The 24,122-nt window shown below is 27.4% G+C and overlaps 1 protein-coding gene across 1 annotated transcript in view; it reads right to left on the bottom strand.

The window, feature by feature from the left end:
• LOC100570601 overlaps positions 1 to 24,122 on the bottom strand; it is an 80,278-nt gene that overhangs the window by 42,734 nt on the left and 13,422 nt on the right. The gene's annotated exons all lie outside the window — the stretch shown is intronic.

Genomic DNA, 24,122 nt, shown 5'->3' with positions numbered 1-24,122 from the left:
CATTATACCTACTACCTAGTGTAATTATGGTAATTGTATTTATAAATATTATGCAAAACTTGAGTGTGCAAAATAGCATTTTATCGAAATGTCTGCAGAGTATATTATGTACTAATCTGCAATCCAACATTTTGTGATAACAACAAATGACAGTGGTTTGCTTAACATTGGTTTCTACTGTATTTTAATTTTCAATCGAGTTTTGATCGTATATTTGGTTTTGACCATCGTGAATCGTGATGAATTTCTTCATTTTATAATTTACAGGTGTGTTTTTGTGTTTTTTTGTCTGTGAGCACCTTTTCATGTAGGAAAAATGCTTTGATCGTCAACGTACATGTAGGTTTCTGATAGAAAATTAAATCTAGTTGGTATTTTTAGGAGGTCGAAATTGAAAATACTTAAAAAAAAATAAGATAATTTGTTAAAATTGTAATATTATTATTAAAATAATTGTCTAGTAATGTTTTGTAATACAAAATTCCTCAAGAGTTATTATTATAGAACTAAAATATTTTAGTTAAATAGGAACGTTTTAAAGTTCACATTATGACAAAATTCGTCAAAATCGCGAGATCTTAGAAATTATTTTATAGTTAAAATTAATGTAATAAATACAAGGTCCCACATAAGCTATAATAAGTTTATGCTATAACTAAAAAATGACTGATAATTTTAGGTTAATAATAGATAGGTATGAAAATACAATTTTTTTTGAGAGAATTCAACCTACCTATTATTATTAATAGCAATATAAAATATCTTATAGGTGACCAGTCTCCGCTCAGAATCGTTTTTCGTATGCAAAATTATATAATCTTATCATAAAATTCAAATTAAACCCATCCATTAGTCATTACAGTATGACCCACTCGATACCATCAACAGCTTTCTGATAACAATGTGGATATAGTTGATACTTCTGAGATGTGAAAATTTAAAAGTCAAAGTATTTTTCAAAATAATCGGGAAAAACAATTAATAAATTAAGGAAAACGTTAAGTAAAGTAGGAAGTTCATATTTGAACCAATAAATCTAAAAAATATACCTATAAGCACATTTTTTTTCATAGATATTGTAAGTTCGAGCTTTTTGAGCTAAGTTAAATAATTAAGCAAAGAATAGGTAACGATCTTAGTAAATTTGTTGTGATTTAAAAATATTATTCTTGGATACTTGAAACTTTTAAAGTATATTATTAGATTTTACACACAATGACATTATCAAATGCAATCCTTTCGGCAAAAATTAATTTAACCTCCCTGCTATATAACTACTTATAGTAAATTTAATTACTTTAATCACAATAATATCATAAGATATATTATATATTTAAATATAGGTATATACTTAGTAATATAATCGCCTTCGCTCAAAATCGTTTTTCGTATGCAATGTTAATATTATGTCATTGAATAGTGTACAAATTTAAAAGATCCATTTCAGTGACCTACTCGTCACCTATATTATAAAGCAGACTGGTAGGTACTTGACCACCGTTTTTTATATTGTAATATTTTATATACTCATAAATCACTTGACAATTTGAATACCATAAACAACCAACGTACAAACAAGCAGATAATGGTCTTATTAGTTATTTAAATTTAAAGTTTAAGTTTGACAACAAGTCAATCAACTGTAATATATAAACCAATAACAGTAAATTGATTCTGCTTAACGCAAAATTGTCCATGTTACACATTAATAAGTTTGTAATACGGAGACAACAAATGCGGGTGTGGTGTTTTTTTACGTAAAATAATATATGTTTAACCTTTAATTACACACATATTTTAATAGAAAATAGTGCATGTTTTGATTAATATGAAATATATAATTAAGTTATATTAACTATATACCTAGGTACTAAACTAATTTTAATTAAAAATTCATAAACACTGAGAAAAATAGTCTAAAGTTACTTGTAAACATTTCATTTGAATGTGTTCAAATAATAAAATGTAATGAGAAATATTATATTTTGAAATTTTAACAATAATAATATTTAGAGAACCTGTTTATTAGATACTAAGTTACTTGGTGTATAATATAGATATTTTATTATAATATAAGACATATATTGCAAAATCATTTATTATAAGATATTCAGAGGTCGATATTTTTGTTTTATGTTTCTGTTGTAAGTAGCTCATATTTATTCTTATTCTTGCGAAAATTCAAACCCAATTATTTTTTATCAAAGTAAAATATTATCATTTACCAACCACTGCATAATCGTATTATATTATGTAAGCTCCAAAAATACTAAGGGAAAAGTATTCGAATACAAAACATCGTATATTTTTATATAACAGTAGCCAGTAGTAGTCAGTAATTGGATTTATCGTCGTGAAAATCGATCACTCCGACTAACCGAAAGGTATAGAACCCTACAAAGAACTAAATCCAGTAAAAAACAAAATATATCATTACTTTGGTGGCGTCCAATATGTATACGGTGATGTTGTTTACGCGCATTATCATACATAGTTTTTTTTATAGATTACTTTTGTTTTTTAGGTACGTAACAATGCAGTTCACCCCTACCCACCACCCAGTGGCGTCACGAAGATTTCATCCGTAAGGGAACATATAGAAGGTATCCACGCCCATCCACACATTACTTAACCTAGAACTTGCACTAATAGGTAAATGCCCTACGAATACAATATCATATCTTCCCAATTCCCTTGTTCTCCAGCACGTACCCATTTACTGACTCCTATAGCGTAAAACTATACAATAAACCTGCTATGGTATAATGATAATTTATTACACTGAAATAAAATTAATAAAATCAATAATATATTAATAATAATTGATAGATCATAAATGATAGTTAAATATAAAAATATTTTTACACCCTAACTACCCATCCACTTAAAATTGTATGACGAAAAATGTTCACACTAAAAATGAATTGTTTTATTGTACCTATAATCGCCTCTTTTAGAATAATTTTTTCATAGTAATAATATTATTAGAGTAAATAAATCAATTATTAATATAAATACATATTTAAAAATAAAAATGTTTTTATTAGCGTATGTATAAGAGCCTTTAAAACTGTTAGGGACCGTGAAAAGTTTGTTAAGTCTCAAAACGGACCTCTATAGAAATTAGTCAGTGACCACTGCAGTTAGAACATCGAGGAATTATCGCTCGATTTCTTTAGTCACTCGCGCAAATCAAGCGGTCAACAATTATAGTCTAAAGGCTGAATGACTGTCCTAATAAACGCAACTCCGACGTGGCCGTAAAGGCCGTCCACGAGAAGTTTTAAATTAGTCTATATTATTAAAGGTCGTCCCCACAAGTTTTAAATTAGCCCATATTATTATACCTTACTTATAATATTGTAAAAATCAAAAAAAAAAAAATTTAAAAATCCTCGTATAGTTTGGAAAAATCCCCCTCCTCCCTCATCCCACACACACACACACACACACACACACACACAAGATATTATCAATGCACGGGGACGACAACGACCGTTTAAAATTATATTTGTTTCGTATACTCGACATTAATTCAAATAGATTAATTCAATATTCTTATCTCGACGGTTTATTAGTAATTACGAATCGGTATTTTTTAATCTCACATTTTTATCCCACATCGTTTATTATATTTTATACTCCAACAACAATATAACTGCCTATAGCATCTACGACGACAACAATAATTAATATTGCAGCAGTGCGTCGTGTGATCGTGTCACAACTCACAACCGTTTCATTAAACACAACTATATTATTATTATTTATTATATTATATTGTACGTATTACGTAATAAACTTGTATTATACTGTAAGTCTATAACGCATCACCGCGTGAACAATATAATACAGATAGTTTACCGATCGCTGTTAAGTATATTATAATATACGACGCACAGCGTTAAATATATTTTAATAATATTTCGTTCACGGTCGTATGCGGTCTGAGCACGGTTGCCCCCGTTTTTATTTTAATTCAATTTCAATTATTGGAATTTTCCTGTTACATTTGCCGGGCTCACGTCAGATACCTATATTATATAAAACGTGAATAAATAAAAATGACTATTAGACAATGAGTTATAATTTTCTTGATGTTTACATACTTTATTATTAACTGAAATTAATACTCATTTATACACAAAGTACGTATACCTACAATTAGAGTAATAATATTATAAGCTTAATTTTTCTATACCTATGTATACTGTATAGGTAGTAAGTACCTACATTTTAATTTTTTAATTATATATCTATTAAAATTAACTTGATTGATGAATAAAATACACATGAATAAGTTAGAAAAAAAATATATTATTCATTATTTTAAAGTGACGCTAGTTACCTACATTTTATTTTTTTTAGCGTAAATATACATAGGTCCATTTATTCAAATCAAAACATGAAGTTTCTGAGTTATTAAAATATATACATTATACCAAGGGTAATAGGTAGGTACTTATTAAAAATGGTCTATAAAAATAGATGTAACATTGAATCTTACTCTTTTACTACTTACGTACTAAGTAATATTTATTATTGTACTCAGAAAATTGTTAAAAAATTAGAACATCTTAATAAATCAATATAGATGGGCGATTACTAAAATTTTCAAGCCATCATTGATAGCCCTCGAATATCTTCAAGACCCATTATCATGCATAGTAGTATCCTTAGTACACAGAGTTAAATAACTAAAAAACTACTCGATCGGATTTCAATTAGAATACCTATACATTAAATTTCAAAAAAGTTATCCAATAAAAATTATAAAATCGACTATCGTTTGAAAAAAAAATAGTATAAAAATGTAAATGATATTGGAAATTGTATGGTCCTCAAGACGTGTGTTTTAAAATTTTGAAAATCAGGGTTTGAATAAATTCATTATTAAAAGAAAACCAAGGAATGGCTGGATGAGCATACTCAGCGAATCATCCTGTATAAAGCTTCAATGGTACATTCAATGGTAGTATGGACAAAGTGATTCGACGATCCTCACACTATGAACACCCTCTACACACTATTCAAAAACATAATACATAAATTGGTAGTTATATTGTAATTGTTTAGGTCACCGTACGTCGTATTACGCATTTACGCTGTTAGTCCTATATTATATTGTTATCACACAGACAACACACATATCTTAGAATATACCGGATGATCCATTCAACGTGCGACACTTATTATTTAAGTAAATATAACGCTTTTAAAATACTTTTTTTACTACATGTGTTCTTAATTTCTTATTCTAAAGCAGAATAATTTGTGGAGTACTTCGATGTATAAAATTTTATTATGGAAGGGTATAGCTTATGGGTCATAGGTATTTTATGTTTAAATGGACGAAGTGAAGTGGTACCCCTTACCCCCTCAACTACTCCGCTGATCAAAAACTTTAATAACTTATAATAAACTACTTGTCCAAAATCGTATTTCAATAGATCGAAATACTCCAAATAATATTTTGCTTCAGAGTATGAAATTAAAAAAAATAAGTTGTGATTTAAAAGAGTAAAACATAAATAAAAGCGGGTAAATTGATGTCGCTCTGCTGTACAGTAGGTTACAAGTGTACCACTGTATAATGGATTGTATTAAATTTGAATTAAATTCAATTATATCATTGTATACAAAAAACGATTCTGAGCGGAAACGGTTTGTCAGTCTGGATATTTTATATTGTTATTATTTATTATAGCCTGAAAGTTGAATTAATATTATAAACTATACAACAAAATAACTAAAACCGTTATTTTTATTTTTATTTGTTTCTATGTTGATCAACAAAGCGATTGAAATTAAGTTTTTAGCGGTTTTTTCGTAATTTGTCGGTGGTATATCTTGTGGCATTAAATAACTATTGAGAAGATCAAAAAATGATCTTTCTAAAGTACTATCTTGATCCAATTTGCTAAAAGATAAGATACTATATGTTAAAATAATCAAAGCACTCCTTCTGGTAGAAATTTTGTATACAGAATAAAAAAAAATAAACATCATTGTAAGAATAACGATAAAAAGTGGTAAAAATTAATTTTTTCCAAAAATGTTGTCTTGAATCGACTTTATATTATGTAAAATAAATATTTGCAAAACTTTCGTGTCTTCTGAAATAAAGAGTACCTTACTTTTTAAATGGATCACTTCGTACCTATATATATCGATGTTCGGTGGTTATCTTTTCACCAACCATTCGTGCGTTTCGTTTACACACGCCAATTATGTAATAAAAAAATCTGGGGATGTCACTATGATGTATAGACGTATTAGTAGGTGCGTTGAATGTATAGGTACCTCATCATTGAGAAAATCACTGAAATAGATGATAAATCATTGGATACGCTGAAAAATTTATCTGAGCTGGTCCGTCAGCCTATATATTATAATAATATAATATGTCTTCAAATTTGAGTATTCAATCGTTTATTAAAAAAATATTGGGAATAGGTATGTATTTTTTTTTTTACTTCTGTAAGTAAAACGTATGCGAGGAATCTTGTATTAAATTTCCAAGATTTTTTAATCACAAAAAAAAAAATTATCGTTCATATTAAGTCAAATAAAAATTAAAAAATCCGAACATTTCAATGCCCAAAATATTGTTTGGAAAAAAGCCTAATTATTTTTAAATGTTTAGAAAACTATTGTGCTTATACACATTTGGTAAAAATTCCAAGTCCTTACTTATATTCATTTTTGAATTACAGCAAAAAACAAAATCAAAGGTGTCCAAAACGGGTTTTGCGTAATTTATTTAAACTTATACTTCAAAATGCAATGAATATTTCTAATTAGACATGTCTTAATTAAAAATCTAAGCTAATTAAATTAAAGTACAATTTAATTTTGAAATTTCAGAAATTTCGTAGATTTAATTTCTGAAATATTACATCACTAGAACTGAGTGTATAGATTTTACAATGATGTGAGTATATTTTTTTTGTGTATTATTGGTGTTGAAAATTTTTAATTTCTACTTTCTCCCCCCAGGCCCTAGTAGAAACTAGATCTGCAACCAAAAAACTCTAACATAATTCATAGTGAAATTGGAAGCATTTATCTATTCTAAAAATGTCAGTCACAAAAATAAAACAAATAATAACAACAACATAGAAATAATATTAAGGCTCTGCCAAACAAAGAGCGATATTATTTCACGCGTGTGAAAGCACCACGCCGACGAGCCATTTACCGCTTTAACGCCCGTCATAACGCGTTCTTTACTTCGCTTAGAATCTAAAAAAAATATCGAAATTATAAAGTTTATAACAATGATCAAATAATGATCAACAAGTCCGTATCCGTAGGTATTATAATCAATAGTTATGTTATTTTGTTTATCTTTACTAATTATAAAGTTATTCTGTATAGTGTGAAAGTATAAAAAGCCCCAACAAATTTTTAAAAAGATAGATAATGTTGAGGATTTATTTAAAAAAAGAATTTTAAGGTTTCTCTGTTGGCCATAAGACACTTTTTATAGCAAAAATAAAAATGCTTCAATCTGTAGATATTGAAAATGTATAGTATTTTATAAACATAATTATAATTTAAAAATTATTTTGAATTTTTTGTTCCATTGATAGTCGATAGATGTTTGAAATTTTGAAATACTTTATTTTTGATTTTTTAAGTGTCGATGCTTGGTCAAAAATCTTAAAAAATACGTTTATCATATAGAATTTTTAAAATATTCCAACATTTTTTTTTTACACATTTCAAGTGAAAATGTTGTCAAAATCGCATAGATATTTAATAAAAAATAACAGTTTTAGTTATTTTTTGCAATTAAAAAAACATTCACGTAGGGACTTTTTTAGGGAATTTTTTTCCATTAGGTATTTATTATTATGTCATAAATACTTATAACAATACACAATTGAAGTTTAAAAATATTTAAATTAGTTTTAAACTATTTGTACGGTAAGTGCGTCGGTATTATTATAGTGGTATTAACAGTTAATAACAATTTAAAATTATGATATAGTAAAATATGCGATTTGTTTTTGTCAAAAATAAGTTTATCCGACCTTATTTCTAATATAAATATAAATTACTTAAAATAATATAAATCAGGCGTGGACTTAGAGATCTGACATGGTAATGAGGGAGGTTATTTTTTCAGAAAAAATATAATTATAATTTTAATACACAATAGATAATATGCTTTACTAACAATTTTATTTATATTATAAATGTACGGATTTTAACTTTTAAGACGCATGAATTACATAAATTAATACATAATATAATATACAAATCCAAATGGATGGATGTGGATTCCTTAGATCCTCACTTGATATATATAAATTATGTACAATCTTTAGAAATAGAGGCTGACAGACCGTCAATCGTTTTTCGCACCTAAACATAATATATATAATGATTAATGATTGATCTCAAATTTAACACATCTATTACAGTGTGACCTACTCGCAATGACAAGGTACCTATAGGTATATATATACACTTGACACTTTACTATACAGCATAATAGTGAGTACTGACTACTGAGAAGATCGACTTTACCGTTTTTTTTTCACTGTTTATATTATTATTAAAATGTAATATTATTTACTATGCGTATCAACCTTGGAAATCCATAAAAGCGATTGTAATGTAAAATGTATAATAATTAATATTATTTTACGTGGTCATTTAATACGTATAACACGTTATGAACTTTAAACAAAATACGCGTGTGAATTAATTTCTGGCAAGTGCACCTTAATCGAAAAATCTTTATAACACCGATAAATGTGCATCATGGAAAAATAAGCGAATAAAGTTAGCAACAGTCGTCTCTGACATTGCTTTTATCCAAAAGACCTTAATACCATAATACTAATTCGCTGGTGTTTGTGTCGCAGGAAACTTGTGTTATCAAGTCCACCCCATTCTAATGGCCTAACTGGGAAGTATTTTCTCGTGAACGATTTTACTAAACATAACAATTAATACCTGTATATATACTATTACAACGTAGGCGGTGAAAAGCATTATAAACGCACCACCCTTCCAATATTGTTGAGCCGCTGTAAGTCCCTTCATCAATATAGGTATCTAGATAGTTAGTATCTATTTTTTTCACGTACGGAGCAATTGGAAAGTATAATAATTAAGTAGGTTAATTATATTGTTAGTTAGAATAATTAATTTTAGGACTCCGAAGTTTATGCACTACAAATACCGAACTATGCATATGAAGGTACCTAAGTACAGAATAAATAATAACGAATATCAAAATCAGATAAGCTAAATGTTTAAAATAACCAAACCTAACCTAACCTAACTTAAACACTTGTAAATAGTGCTTAAACCTTTTCAAAACAATAATTGTTACCTACTTAATCTAATTTTATGTAAATAATTAAAATAATATTTCATTTTCTTGCAAGTGCCACCAAGAATTTTATTTAGGTACTAGATATAAAATTGTTAAAATATAGAAATGCATGAAGGTCAAACAAAACTGAAAATGTATGAGCCGACTCTTATATGATAGATATAGATAGAGCTGCGCAGAAATGTGAATCATGTATCCAAAACTGACAAAATAATGCGAAAGAGAGTACAATATTTTGTATTCTGCAGTTCCTATCTATTTCAAGTCAAATATGGTTTACATTTGTAGCTAATAATCAGCAGATAATCAGCTATAGGCGATTTTTTTTTTGTACCATTTCGTATCACCTTCTTTCTGCCACCAAATCTCAATAATGAATATGTCGCATCGTTATTGTACATTTCACGAAATGGAACTGCGATTTCTCTACTTCGCGTAATTACACAATATGGATTATATTTCGTGAAATGGATACATAAACCGTCTTCAACGGAACTTATTCCGTCATTTGGATGTCCATAGAGCAAAAATTAAAAAACTTTCATTTTTGATTCTGAGCGGAGCAATGAATGTATTGATTTTACAATGTGTGTGTGTTTTTTTTGTTCAGTGTCCATCATCACAGTTTGGGGCAGTATAACAGTGCTTTGATTTTCTTCAACAGTATCTTGTTCGATGGCAAAGTGAATCTATAATCGGTGCTTTCGGAAGATTTCTCGATAGTTTTCAAAAGAACAGATAAAAACAAAACAAAAATTAAGGAAAACGGGTATTTTTATTGTTGTGACTCTAAAACAAATGACCGTAGATACATGAAATATTCACTGAATGTTTATATTGTCATTTCCTAATTTTCTATACACGATCAGATTTTTAAAATATTTTGACTTGTTGTGAGATGTTTAAGGACATTTTCAATTTCCATATTTTAAGTTCATTGGTAAAAAACCTTGCAAATTTAATACAAGGCTCCTAATAATCATAAGTTTGCTTATCTTTCTCAAAAAAAAAAATGTCTAAAATAAAATCAAATTAAATTTTTATGATTGTTTGAAGTTCATATTTTTACAACATTGGATATTCACTCGATTTTTAAACTACCGATTTTCTTATTTTATTGTTATTCAAAAACGAATAACTGTAGATTATACATGTAAATTTACACTGAACGTTTGTATTTTCATTTTGTATTCACCATTAAATTTTGAAAATATTTTGACACTATTTTAAGCTGTTTACTGACATTGTCAGTTTTCAATTTTTTTAGTTTTTTTTTCCCATAATTGTCAATAGAATTTTATTTGTATAGTAAAAAGCGTGAATATGTAATACAAGGCTCCTGATATATTATTACTTTAGCAGTTGAAAAATATTAAGAATACATAGCCACAATTTTTTTTATAAGCATTTAAAGTTCGAATTTTGACAAAATTTATCAAATTGAAAATTGAAAAATGGTTTAGTAGTTAAAAGTTTATAATATTTTGATCTTTTAAAGTTACGGATTGAAAACGTTAAACAAGGTTCAACGTAAATAGGTTAATAGTACTTTATTTATAATAATATCATCAAATATACCTAGTAATATATCATAGGCTGACTGGCCGTCTTCGCTCAGAATCGTTTTTCGTATACAATGATATTATATCATCGAATTCAAATTTAACACTGATTTAAAAAAAAAAAACACACATCATTATAAAATCAATACATTCATCGCTCAGCTCAGAATTTAAAATGAAAGATATATTTGGACATCCAAATGATGGAACAAGTTCTGTTGATGACGGTTTAAGTATCCATTTCATGAAATATAATCCATGTTGTGTAATTACGTGAAGCAGAGAAACCACGGCTCCATTTCGTGAAATGGATGCAAACGTTGTCCATTTCGTGAAACGTACAATAACGCGATATAGATGTGACAAATACATCATTTTTAATGTCAACGCTTTTCGCGATTCTCTCGGAACTTTAACGGGAGGGAATAAGTTCTGTAGAACACCCGATTAAAAATGCATAAACTCCTATACACAATAATTATTATATAATATTATAAAAGTTCCACTTGTAACTGACAGCGTATTATACTTTCGTAATAATATAATACATACGCACACCAACAATTCAAAGCTCTTATGATTTTTGGCAAGGTGGACGTTAAGTTTACCGCACGCAATCAATTGTCTCAGCTAGGTCATCATATTAAAAGTATAGGCCGGAGACTTGCGTGCCCACCCAATACTATATAAGTCTTAGGGATAGGCGTATTAATAGTAGACATTATTATTATAAGTCCAGAAATTAAATTTAAAATAATATACCTGCTACATCGTTTTTACGTTTTCGGGTATTTAAACGTATTAGGTTATATAGGTTATATAGATATAGTTTTAAAAGTTTAGGTTATAGTAACACTATCAAACGTTATTTGAGGTTTGACATTAACGTTATTTCAATTGTAAGTTTTAAGTTTAAAATTAAAATTAAATTTTCAATAAAATTGAATATAAACATGAAAATTAGTTGAATTACAAAAATAACGTACATGTAATAAAACTTTTAATAACTATTTCAAAGAAAACCATCAGAACAATATTTTAGAAAATATAAGGTATAATGTAAATATAAGTTAGCCACCTAAAAATTGTTTGTACCTATTAGATAAAATTTTTATTGGAATGATGATAAAATTAAAATTAATGCCATAGGTTAGCATAAAGAAAACACAAACTCTTAAATTTTCAATAATTTTTTACGTTACGCATTATACGTGTATGTGTATTGTTTGTTATTAATCGTTAACTATTCAATTTAGTTTAAACTTTAATGATATTAGAATTATTTCGTTTTGCGTTTTAATTTAAAAAAAAATATTTTTCCGTTAGGTATAACGTTGTACAAAACGTTTGAAGCCGCATCATGCGCAATTATAACACACTATACAAAAATTACCTAGGTATTTTATTGACATTATGCAAACGTGGATTTTCGTAAATAAACAAGAAAATATGAGAGACTGCGTTATTGTTTTCGTTATTATCTGTTTAAAATAATGAAATTTTACACTCGTTTGCACTACCGCACTAGGTTATCTACCTAATAAATAATAACCACCAGCTGTAACGCAATAATAATATAATATGTATTAAACGGATTTGTTTGAAGTCTTAATAGCAGGTATACTAACCCAAAGCTTACCTTGGTTTAACGATTTTTCTTTTCTTACGTTTAATGTAGGTACGCACCCAACTGAGGTAATAATATTTCAACGATTTTTTTTTTTTTAATCGCGTTAAATTATTGGTTTACCTAACTGCCGATATAATTGCGCACCTTAAAATGTCACGGCCATCTCGGTTCACGTGCTCAATTGCTGACGGCCCCTGGTGGAAGGGGTAGAGGGGGATTAAAATAAAATATATTCAACACATAAACAAATAATAAAATCAACAAAAATTCGATACCGGATGTAGAAATTTTGTTTTGGGCATTCTCGTCTCGATTCGATCACCTTGGTTCGGGATAGCTGCTACAGTATGAGGTAGGTATATAGATGATGGTATAATATTGCATACATTATTATTAAAAAGGTAGAAGTAATTTCCACGATTATATATCATAATTAATCAAATACATAATTGGTATAAACAATTTATGTATTTGAAATTTTGGTTTATCAAGTAGGTAGTGGTATATACCTACATATATTTTGAAATTCCAAAACTCAGAATTTGGATAAAGTCATTATTTAAGTAATAATTGGAATGAGTCACTCTGTATACAAATATAACATCAGGATTTCCACGAAATAGTAATAATATCAACAACTATAATATTATAACCCATAACTAAAGTCTGAATTTGGTATATTATTCTACAGAGACGTATATAATTATTTTGTTATCTTATGATGTCAGACCTGACTCATTATTAGGTATAATATGGTATCATGACTATGATATTATAATAAACATATTAATTGGGTATAGGTAGATACTAACTGGGCTTGTTCATAGAACTTTTTTCAAATACGAAAAGTGACAGTCTGCAAGTGAACGTTATGTAAAAGAAATGGCACTGCACATGTCACCAATATGTAGTTGGCGACTATTATAGCAGCAAAGTATCTTTCACTGAAAAGTATGTAAGTGCTTAAACTTTTTATCCATCGTATATGATCGCTTTTAAAACATTCTTCATTTTTTAAAATCAAACTGAAGTGGAAGATAAACATATAAGAGTCAAAATTTGAAAAGGACAATGTTGCAATCGATGGTCAGTTTAAAAAAAATCACTTCATAAAAAATGTAAATATATTCTCACATTGTTTATCTCACATTAAAGTTTTATCGGTACAGTGGACAAAATATAGGAATGATAATGTAAAATAAAAATGGACGGTATCGAATCTCCTTAGGGAGATCTCCTTGGTAAAAAAACAATTTTTACTGAATTATTATCACGAATAATTTATTATATTAGGTATTATGTAAGGTTAAACATATTCATTATTTGATATAAGCTAATAATACATGCTTGATAACATTGTTAATATAAGTAATAAATCGATTTGTAAAATATTATAATATCATTATTATTTTGGTATAAACTATCGATAAAAAATTTTTTTTACAATATAAATTTAGAATATTATTATTAAAAATATTTTGATTTTTATATTACTTTTGATTTCTCAGATGATTTTTAACGACTTTTATTTAAATTCGAATTTTAACTTACAGACGACTAATGACTATATTATACTGTTCAGAACACGTTCAGAAAATAAATTGTGTTTTATAAAATACATAGACATGATGATTTGCGTCCAGCAGATCCAATTACGGATTTAATATTAAAGTGAATTCACTGAATTCATAGTCTAATTTAAGGGTAAAAAGTAAGAACTTTATCAGCGTCCTATTACATTGGTTTTTTTTACGATATTTTAATTTGTAACTCACTGCTGTCATTATATAGTCCTTATTTCGTCCAATAAGCCGTTTGGCTGCTGGATAACGTCCAACTATCTGTAGAATTAAATGTGATACAAAACGCAATAATAGCAATTCATGAATATATAGTCATTTGGTATATTACTCGTAAAATAGTAAATTTAATAACAAAAACGCATTTATATAAAATATACATATTACACAAAATATGCCCAAAATGCGCTTTAGAATAATATAATATAATTCCCTATTAAATAAATGACCGGGATTCGTGGCATGTTTCTCAAAAATATACTTCTAATTATTATAATATAATATCTGATTAAAATGTTGTATATTACTAGAAACACAAACGACTTTAAAAATCCATTATGTTTAAAAAATCTGTATACTTCTTTAGTTAGATCAAACCTAGAATTTGGCTCTTTAATTTGGTCTAATAATTATTCTACTTACTCAAACGAGCTTAATAATATTCAGTATAAATTTCTGAAAAGAGTCGCCTTTATTACTCATTGTACTATATCCAGGGACTCTTTCCATTTGGTTCAAAACTCTATAGGTATTGACTCTCTTAATATCAAGCGTGATTTAATTGATATAATGTTTGTCTATGATATTTTAAATAATAATATAAACTGCCCAGCTATTTTAAATTTAATTGGATTTAGAATCCCTAGTAGGTATACACGTAATAATGATTTGTTCCATACACCTAATTTTAATACAAATAGTGGAAAAAATTCATTTTTTTCAAGAGCAATTATTAACGCCAATAGAATCTCCATAGTCTTGGATTTTTTTGCCTTGTCTCGTCAAGCATTTAAAGCTAAAACTTTGTTATTTTTAAATCATAGTGCCTAAAAATATATTTTATAATTTTTGTTTTATAGTCTAAAATTTTGTTTTTGTATTTTTTACTATTTTTACGTTTATTATTATCATTTGTCTATTGTTTTCATATTGTGCCAATTCATATATAGGTAATGTTTTTTTCTTTATTTGTTAAAGGGCTTTGGCCCGTTGATTTTTATATAAATAAATAAATAAATAAATATTATCTCGATTCGCAGGCGCGTTCACAAGGCGGATCTATTTTCCTCCAAAAACTAATGCCGGTTTCTCTAGTGTACATTCTTTTTCACAAAAAAAGTTAGTTTCCATTTTCATCCAATTATTAAATTTTTATTACCTAGCCGATATTGTTGTCTATATAGCCCTTATAGCTTTTTATTTTATTTATACTAAACATAATTGTTTGACAAAAAGATAGTTGTTAGTAATTCAAATATGAATTTTTTTTTGTTAATATATAATATGATACAAAAATATTTGTTGATTTTATTTGTATTAAACATAATACTGCAAAAATATGACATAATCATTGAAAAAAAAAGATAATTTATGACAATTTAAACGTGAATTTTTTTGTTTGTATTATACTAATATATAATATAATATAGGTACTTACCTAATAGGTATGTGTGACATAAAAATATATTTATATTTTATTATATTCTTAATTCCTTATTAGAGGAAAATGGTATTTCATCATCGGATGAAAAGGCTACGGCCCGTTTAAGGGTATCGATCAATTATATAGATCGATAAACTATCACAGTACGGTATTATGTTATGCTCATGCCCACATTGTTTTAACTTTTGATCGACATATACACGTCAGGTATATTATCGTGAACGTATCCAGCTATAATATTTTATGGTCTTGTATGTACACAAACTAGTTTATAAAAACGATTTCCAAACTAATACGCGTCGACAGTGTTATGAACTATATATAATAACTGTGCTAAGTTACTTAGAGATGTGTAGGTAGATCACCTTGTCGCCTTCTCGGCGCCCAAACGCATGTGAATAAAACGCACACATTACACGTCTTATTATTACTTGTCTGTTGCAATTTATATTGTCCTTATTGAAAATCACGTAGCCGACGCATTATTATATATAAATACAATAATAGTAAACATTAATGCTTCGGTGTGTTTTACAATTTTACACTTTGATTGAACAGTTTTCCGAATGTAAAATATATATTGTGGTACAATATTACGTTTTTATTTTTTAAGTAGAGGTATTATTTAGGTACATTAATTCAGTTCGCGTAGGTATACATAATATCATCATCATTATTATATATTATGATTATTATTATTACTATTATTATTATTATTACTATTATTATTATTATTTTTATTACTATTATTATTATTATTATTATTATTATTATTATTATTATTATTATCATCATCATCATCCAATTTGCAGGCCGGGATAAATGTCGTATGGAAACACTCTTTTCCCTCTCCTTTTTTTTCCTCACCAAAGAATATTTCGCATTTTCGTACTATACATTTTTTTCTTATATAACAATATTATAATATAAAATAATATATTATTATATTATGTATATTTGTAGTGTATTATATTATAACATAAAGTGGGAAACATTGTACATCCGCGAAATAAACACGTTTCTCGCCACCCGTTTGCTGGCCGTCGATTAGCGTCATTTAAAAAACATAAAAATGTATATTTATAGAAATCAACTCGTTCGGGAGAGCCACGAATGAGAAAAGAAGCAGTTTCCTATAGCGGAAACCAATCGAAGGTAAACGTGTTATTTAAATACAAATACTCATATAACATATAATAATATCATAACATTACGTATTATTATTACTACAGAGTAGGTACACTGCAGATCTATACCCATCTGATTTACATTGGCTTCATCTAACACGTACGCCATCGTCAAACGTACCTGTACTTGATAATAATAATAATAATAATAATAATAATAACAATAACATAAAATACCTTAGAGTAAGGTAAGTCTTATCCTATACCTACGTCCTAGTCGAATAATCTTTGTAGACCCATGAATCTACACGCCACATTATCATCACCGTTCACATCGATATAATACAATAATAAATAATGATATAATGAATGATTATGTCCATTGCAACAATAATGATGTATCGATTGATTTTTTTTTATTTTAAATTTAGTTCCATCAAATTTTCCAATATTTATATAAAGAACATTTTTGAAACTGTCCTTATTTAAATTTTATTTGCAATTTATAATTAATGTATGTCATTAAGTAGGTACATTGGACGTATTTAAATGTGTTCTCTATTATTCATATTTTCTACGGGCACGATTGTGAATAATAATTTCGTGTAATCGGGTTTTAACCAGTACATAAATATATAAATAATATTCGGCAGATAAACTTGATATAGGCAAATATTTAATTAAGGCACAATTTTGTAATTTTTTTCGTATACCTAGTAAACTGCATATTTTGGCAAAGGCGAAGGCATTAAATTATGGTTAAAAAGTTAATTTTTTAGCTCAGCTTTTACCATGGTTAATTTTAAAAAGAATACGTATCAAGTTATCAAAACAAATTTATACACATTACCTACTTATACATGACTGTGGTTAACACTAATTGATTATTTTTTATTTAGTCACATTGTATACAATTATTTTAAACAAATTCATCGAATTAATAATTTAGTTGACACTATGATTTACTTACTAACGTGTAATATATTATGCCTAAACCACGCAGATATCGTGTAATACAATAATAAGAATAAAAAATAATATATTTTATAGGTACCTATTCATAAATCATCATCTAGTTATGTGTGACTCGAGTTATGGGTAATTAAAAACAATTAATTAACCTCATTTTAACTGAGTTAAGTTGATATTTTCTCCACGATAATTTTAAACTATTTCAGTTAAATATATAATACTGTTTGCCCACCTTGCATTTTAGTACTTACAATCATAAGAACACGTGTGTGAAGCTTCGCCCTTTTAATTTAAATAAAAATGATCAAACGCATAATGTTTTTTAACCTGTACTCCTTTGTAGTCTTGTTTACATTTTTAAATAATTTAAATATAATTACAATATAATAATATAATATATTAATATATACATTGTATTTGTCAAAGATCTAAACTAATCTTAACTCAATTGTCTTAACCATTATGACCACATAATCGAAAAATCATTGTCATACCTATAGAACAAACCATAAAAATATACTACCTATTTATTTTATCAGATAAAAACAATTTGTTATTTATTTAAATACTGTTACAATAATTAATTATTATATTATGTCGTTACACGCTTTATAATTTAGTACCTATTAGTATTACTACACCTGCACAAATAACGAATTGTACATCATCATACACATACAAATTTGTCCTATATAATTATATTATAATAATACCTACAATATAAAATATGAATTTTTTTTACACTTTAAAGGACATTTTTTGCAAACGACGTCTCGAAATAAACGCAATCGACGCATATTAAAGTACTTACAATATAGTTAGAACCGATATTCTTTTGTTTTAAATTTACAATTTTGCGGTTGATTCGGAATCGTCTGCAATCGAGCATAACGCTTGAAACGATTGTCTCTTCGGTTTTACTTATAATACGTCATACATTATAATAATATAATAAGGTATCTGGTGTTCAGAGGTCATCGAAAACACGATGTATTTTCAATGTCACGAACCGATGCGACTCTGAAAAATAATAACTTATCTGGAAACGAAACCGAAATTATCAAGATGCTAAAAAGTTTAGAGGGTCTTTGATGGAAGTTTATGAAGTTTATGTGGGAAGGTTGTAAATACCTAAGTATAATACTCTCACGAAAAAAAGATTTTTTTTTTTATACATATATTCAACGTGATATTGTGCGATACTCTCTTATAATATATTTATTATTATAATCATGCCGGTCGTTAGAACAGTCAACAGATTTGTGCGGTGAACTTGAGAAACGATCATAATACTATATTATTTTCAGTTACAAATCAAAAATTGTACTACTATTTTTTTTTTATGCAGTTATAATACATTGGACGCACGCGTATCCAATAGAGCTGAGCGGGCTGTGGTCCTCCCCAAAATTTCAGGAAAATTTAAAACGGCTTCATCGTGTTCTGTGAACGTATATAATATAACGTAAGACGTAAACCGCATGTAAAGGCTGACTGTAAGTTACATCCCAAAATACCTTTTTGACGTAAATTGCGTCCCGAGTATTTTTGTGATGAGTGTATAATATATATAACCACACTGTATATATAAGTTACCTATTATGAAAATTTCTTTTATTAATAAAAATATCCTGGAAGTTAAACTTTCAAAATCACCGGTTTTTTAATTCCGCCGTTTGTAAAATTGTAGATGGTTTATCAAAAATAATATAATATGATCAATTGCTTTTCATTAAATAAATTCTTATAGTTTATTGGAGTTAAAACTACTTCAGATTATTTTTCATCATTATATTATGTTATTCATTAGTAGGTAGGTACTTCTTACTAAACAGTTATTATTATTACTTTTTACAAAACACTTTCGGTACAACTCCAACGCATAGTTTCTTTTTTCAAATCAAAAATGTATAAAACTTAAATTTGTGACCACCGATACATTTTAAGGTTTTTTCACTATTCATTACGTTTTTTTTGATATACGTGCAATCAATAAACGGAAATCGATGAACATAAATAAATAATGTGAAATTTACAGTTCATGTTTCAAAAAATATATTTTGATATTGATCTTAAAATGTATTTTAACGACTGACATTTCGTTGGACTCAGTCTCAATTTGCGTTAATAACAACTAACAAGGGACGTGTAACTAACATTATAATAATATTATGGGTACCTTTTATTAGGACACAACTTATACCATTTGTCCATTAAAATTATTTGTATGAAGGTTGCTGAAAAAGTCTAAAAGGGTTACCTATATACTGAAGAGTTGTGCCCAAGGCATCAGCATACCGCACTTATGAGGGATCCTAGTTAAGTCTCCTCTATATACTTATATAACGAATTATCAGACCCCCCCCCCCAAAAAAAAAAAAAATCAAAATCAGTGGCTACGCCGCTGGACGTATTCGCGCGTAAGTGTATAAGGTAATCGTAATTTAATATTCTGATCGTGTTGGATCGTGACATTGATTTTTAACTCATTTATGAAAACCTTTTAATATTACCTATCTATATAATATATGCCTATAGCTTTATAATATAATATACTTATAAATATTTTAGTAATGGCGATATCATCGGCGTTTGGCGCATACACGTAGGTACCTATATGTATATGCGTTATTAATTACTAAATGAAATATTATGTCATTTACAAATGTTCAGTCGAAAACAATACTATTATTATTGTAACATTAATTAATAATTAATAGTGAAACATAAATCAGTAATCAGCAACACTGATGATTATATTATATTCAACGGCGTTCGTCGGTGTAATTATTCAGCAATAATATGTACCTATATATAGTACAGGTGTGTAACGAGCATTATTGATATGCAAATTATAATTGTTACTCGGGAAAAGTAACGAACAACTATCAAAATTTTAGTATTTTAACGGACATTATATAATAATGTTCAATAAATGCGTTTTCACATGCTGTTCAAGCTCCATTTACGCACGACTTTTTCCATTTATATTACAATGAAATAATAGATAATTTAAACGCGATCTGCGAGATAAAAAAATATTCAATGTAAGAGTCCACTCACGCGCATTACAATCGTTATTATTTACTAGACATGAACGAAAAAATACCCTCCCGAAATTAGTGTAATTGCACCTGGCCCGGAAAAATATCACATCGGCCACCGATCACAATATAGATCGTAACACTGAAATACTGTAGAATGTAACACAATATTAATACAGTGAAATCTCCCAAAACATACACCTTTGAATAGCGGACGTTTGTTTGGGGACAAACTACAAATTGGACATTTTAAAAAGCAAATGACTCTAGATTCGGGACACAATTTCAGCAACCGAGAGTGTCCAGCCTATAGAGCATTCACAGTATAATGAGAGGTACTTATATAATATGAGACATACCAGTCATTGACGTACCTAGTACCTATACCTATGTGAATTTGATGAGAAAAAAAGTTACAGCAAATTGTGACATAGTACACATTATACAAATTAGTAATTATATAATAGTATAATTTATATTATCTATCTTATATAGGTACAATATATTATAATATATATAATATGTTATTTATATCATGATCCGTAGTTAATAATAACTAATCAGGTATGAAATCAATATGACCATCTAGTGATGATCTCATGAAACATACCAAAAAACAGAGTTAAAAAATAAATATATTTATCAATATTTTATTTAAATATTTCAAGAAGGGTGAAAGTTTCAAGGTGAAAATTTCATGTGAAATATTTCATATTCATAACCCTATATACACCTATATACCTGTGTATATACCAAGTTAATGATCGTTTACTAGCTATAATGTGTTGATAAAAATTATTCGGAAAGTCCAGAATTCCTGGGTCAATAGATGAAGGAAGAAGGATTTATTGTTGAAGGGTATAGAAAATTATGGAAAAATCAAAAGTAATAGACATTTTTTTCCCCGAAAATTACGAGGAAGCATCACAGAATAAATTATACATATAATTTACATACACATATAATATTGTTAATAGATACTGAGCAATGAACAAATATATATTATATGAACTGGTATTTATTTGTTTTAGTATAAGTCTCGTTAAATGCAAATATAAATTACGTAAATATATACTAATGTTTTTAGCAGGGCTTGAAATTGAAATGAAAACTTTGGATTTTAATTTCAATTTCACTGATTGGTTTTTTCTGATGAGATATTAGTTATTATACTTATTATCTACCGATACACAATATTAAAGTGCCAACGGGCTATTGTTGATATTTAAATTTAAATTCATTTTTTTAAATTTTAAATCGATTTATTTATAAAAATTATAACACAATTATCATTTTGGTATAAATTATCGATTTTAATATAAATGTTGAATAATATTATTAAAAAAATGTCGATTTTGATATTACTTTTAATTTCTTAGATAATTTTTGCGATTTTTATAGATATTTAAAATCGATTTCAAGCCCTGGTTTTTAGAAATGTTTAATATCATAATTCATTTTTTCAAATTTATTTTAGTGATGTATCATTTACTTATATACTTATATACCTATTACAACAATATATTGTGTCAATAATATTGGACAAATATTTGATGTTATAAATTAAATTTAAAAGCTAGATAAAGAAAATTCCCACGTACCACGCAACAGAATAATATTACAAAAAATATTTAAAGAAAATATCATTAAGATTATTATAATTTCCAAATATGTAATGTTAGTGTATTATTATAATATGGAGAAATGACCACATTTTTTTTGATATTGATCTAGGTACTGAAAATATATTTTGACTTTGATCCGCTTTAGGAGCCATACAATTACATACAATGATACGACTATAGTCCATAATTGTCGACAGCGGTCACTGGGATTAATTTAGGGGTCTACTGAATATATAATAATACATTTTAACAAAAAAGAATTGCTTTTAAATCTACTGCAATCTACTGTTTGACCATTTCTGGGGTAAAATAATATTTCATCAACAATAAAAAAATTAAAAAAATATTTTAAATGGTAAATGATAAAAATACAATAATAATATTATGTTCACATGAAACAAAATTGAAAATATAAACTTATATAACTCTGAGATGTAGCAAACATTTTTTTGTTTATAAATGTAAATAGTTTATTTTGGATACAGTAAATATCCACCGAATTATAAATTCCAAAATTATGGAAAAAAATTATAAAAATGTCGAAAATTTAATTTTGCGAAAATGTAATAATTTTGAGGTATTATCTGTATTTTTAATATTAATATCGAAATCATAATAATAAGTATAGGTACCATAGGCGCAAATAGCGTTTGGGATTTAAGGGGGGGGGGGGAGGGGCTAAAGCCTTACTTTGATAATATTGAATAAGCTTCAAACAAAATGTAGGAAATGTTTGGGGGGGACTATGGACATTTTTGGGAGGGCTTAACATCTAAAGCCCCCCCCCCTATTTGCGCCTATGATAGGTACCTAAATATGAATTGGATTATTCATTGATGGACGAAAAAGTGGCGATCTCCATGTTGTCAATAATTACCATAACTACCTAATTACTTCACAGTGTAACGATAATAATATCATACAATGTATACCTACTGATTTCATAACGGTGTTATATAATATTTAAATGTTTTATATTATGATTTTTCTTTCTTCAAACACGTATTTTTCTGATAGTATAAGTGTTGAAAAGGTTAAAGATATAATAATATGATACTTTGGATAATTATTTTTCTTGTTTCTCGCTATGTTGACCTACCTAGTAATTATCTATATAAGAGCTACATCGATAACCGTAAAACTTTTTCGAAGGAGTATAAGTAAAATTAGAATAATTTTTTGAATGAGGTGAATATTATAATTGCATACTATATCATCCATTTGTACTAGATGAGGGCTGAACTGTTGAAAGTTCGAAACATTTAACCAAAATTTAGGTGTTCGGTTTAAGTTTGAAAGTCGAAAATAGTTTTAAAAAACTAAACTAAACCGAACTCAAACAATAACTTCGAATTTCTACAATTAATCTAAACTTAAAAATAAATCGGACACGTCAAAAGTTTTAAATAAAAAATCATTCTTTATTTTTAAATTTTTATTTTGCCTATTGTCTATTTTATTGGCAAACATACACTCGTATTTTAAACCTGTCTATTATTTTTAATAAACTGATAAGTCGTAAACAGAATTATGTTAGAACCGATAAGAGTTGAATTAAATTAAC

Source organism: Acyrthosiphon pisum, chromosome X (genome assembly GCF_005508785.2).
Source record: "Acyrthosiphon pisum isolate AL4f chromosome X, pea_aphid_22Mar2018_4r6ur, whole genome shotgun sequence".
NCBI classification, from domain to species: Eukaryota; Metazoa; Arthropoda; class Insecta; order Hemiptera; family Aphididae; genus Acyrthosiphon; species Acyrthosiphon pisum.
This window is presented reverse-complemented; position numbering and strand designations above follow the sequence as displayed.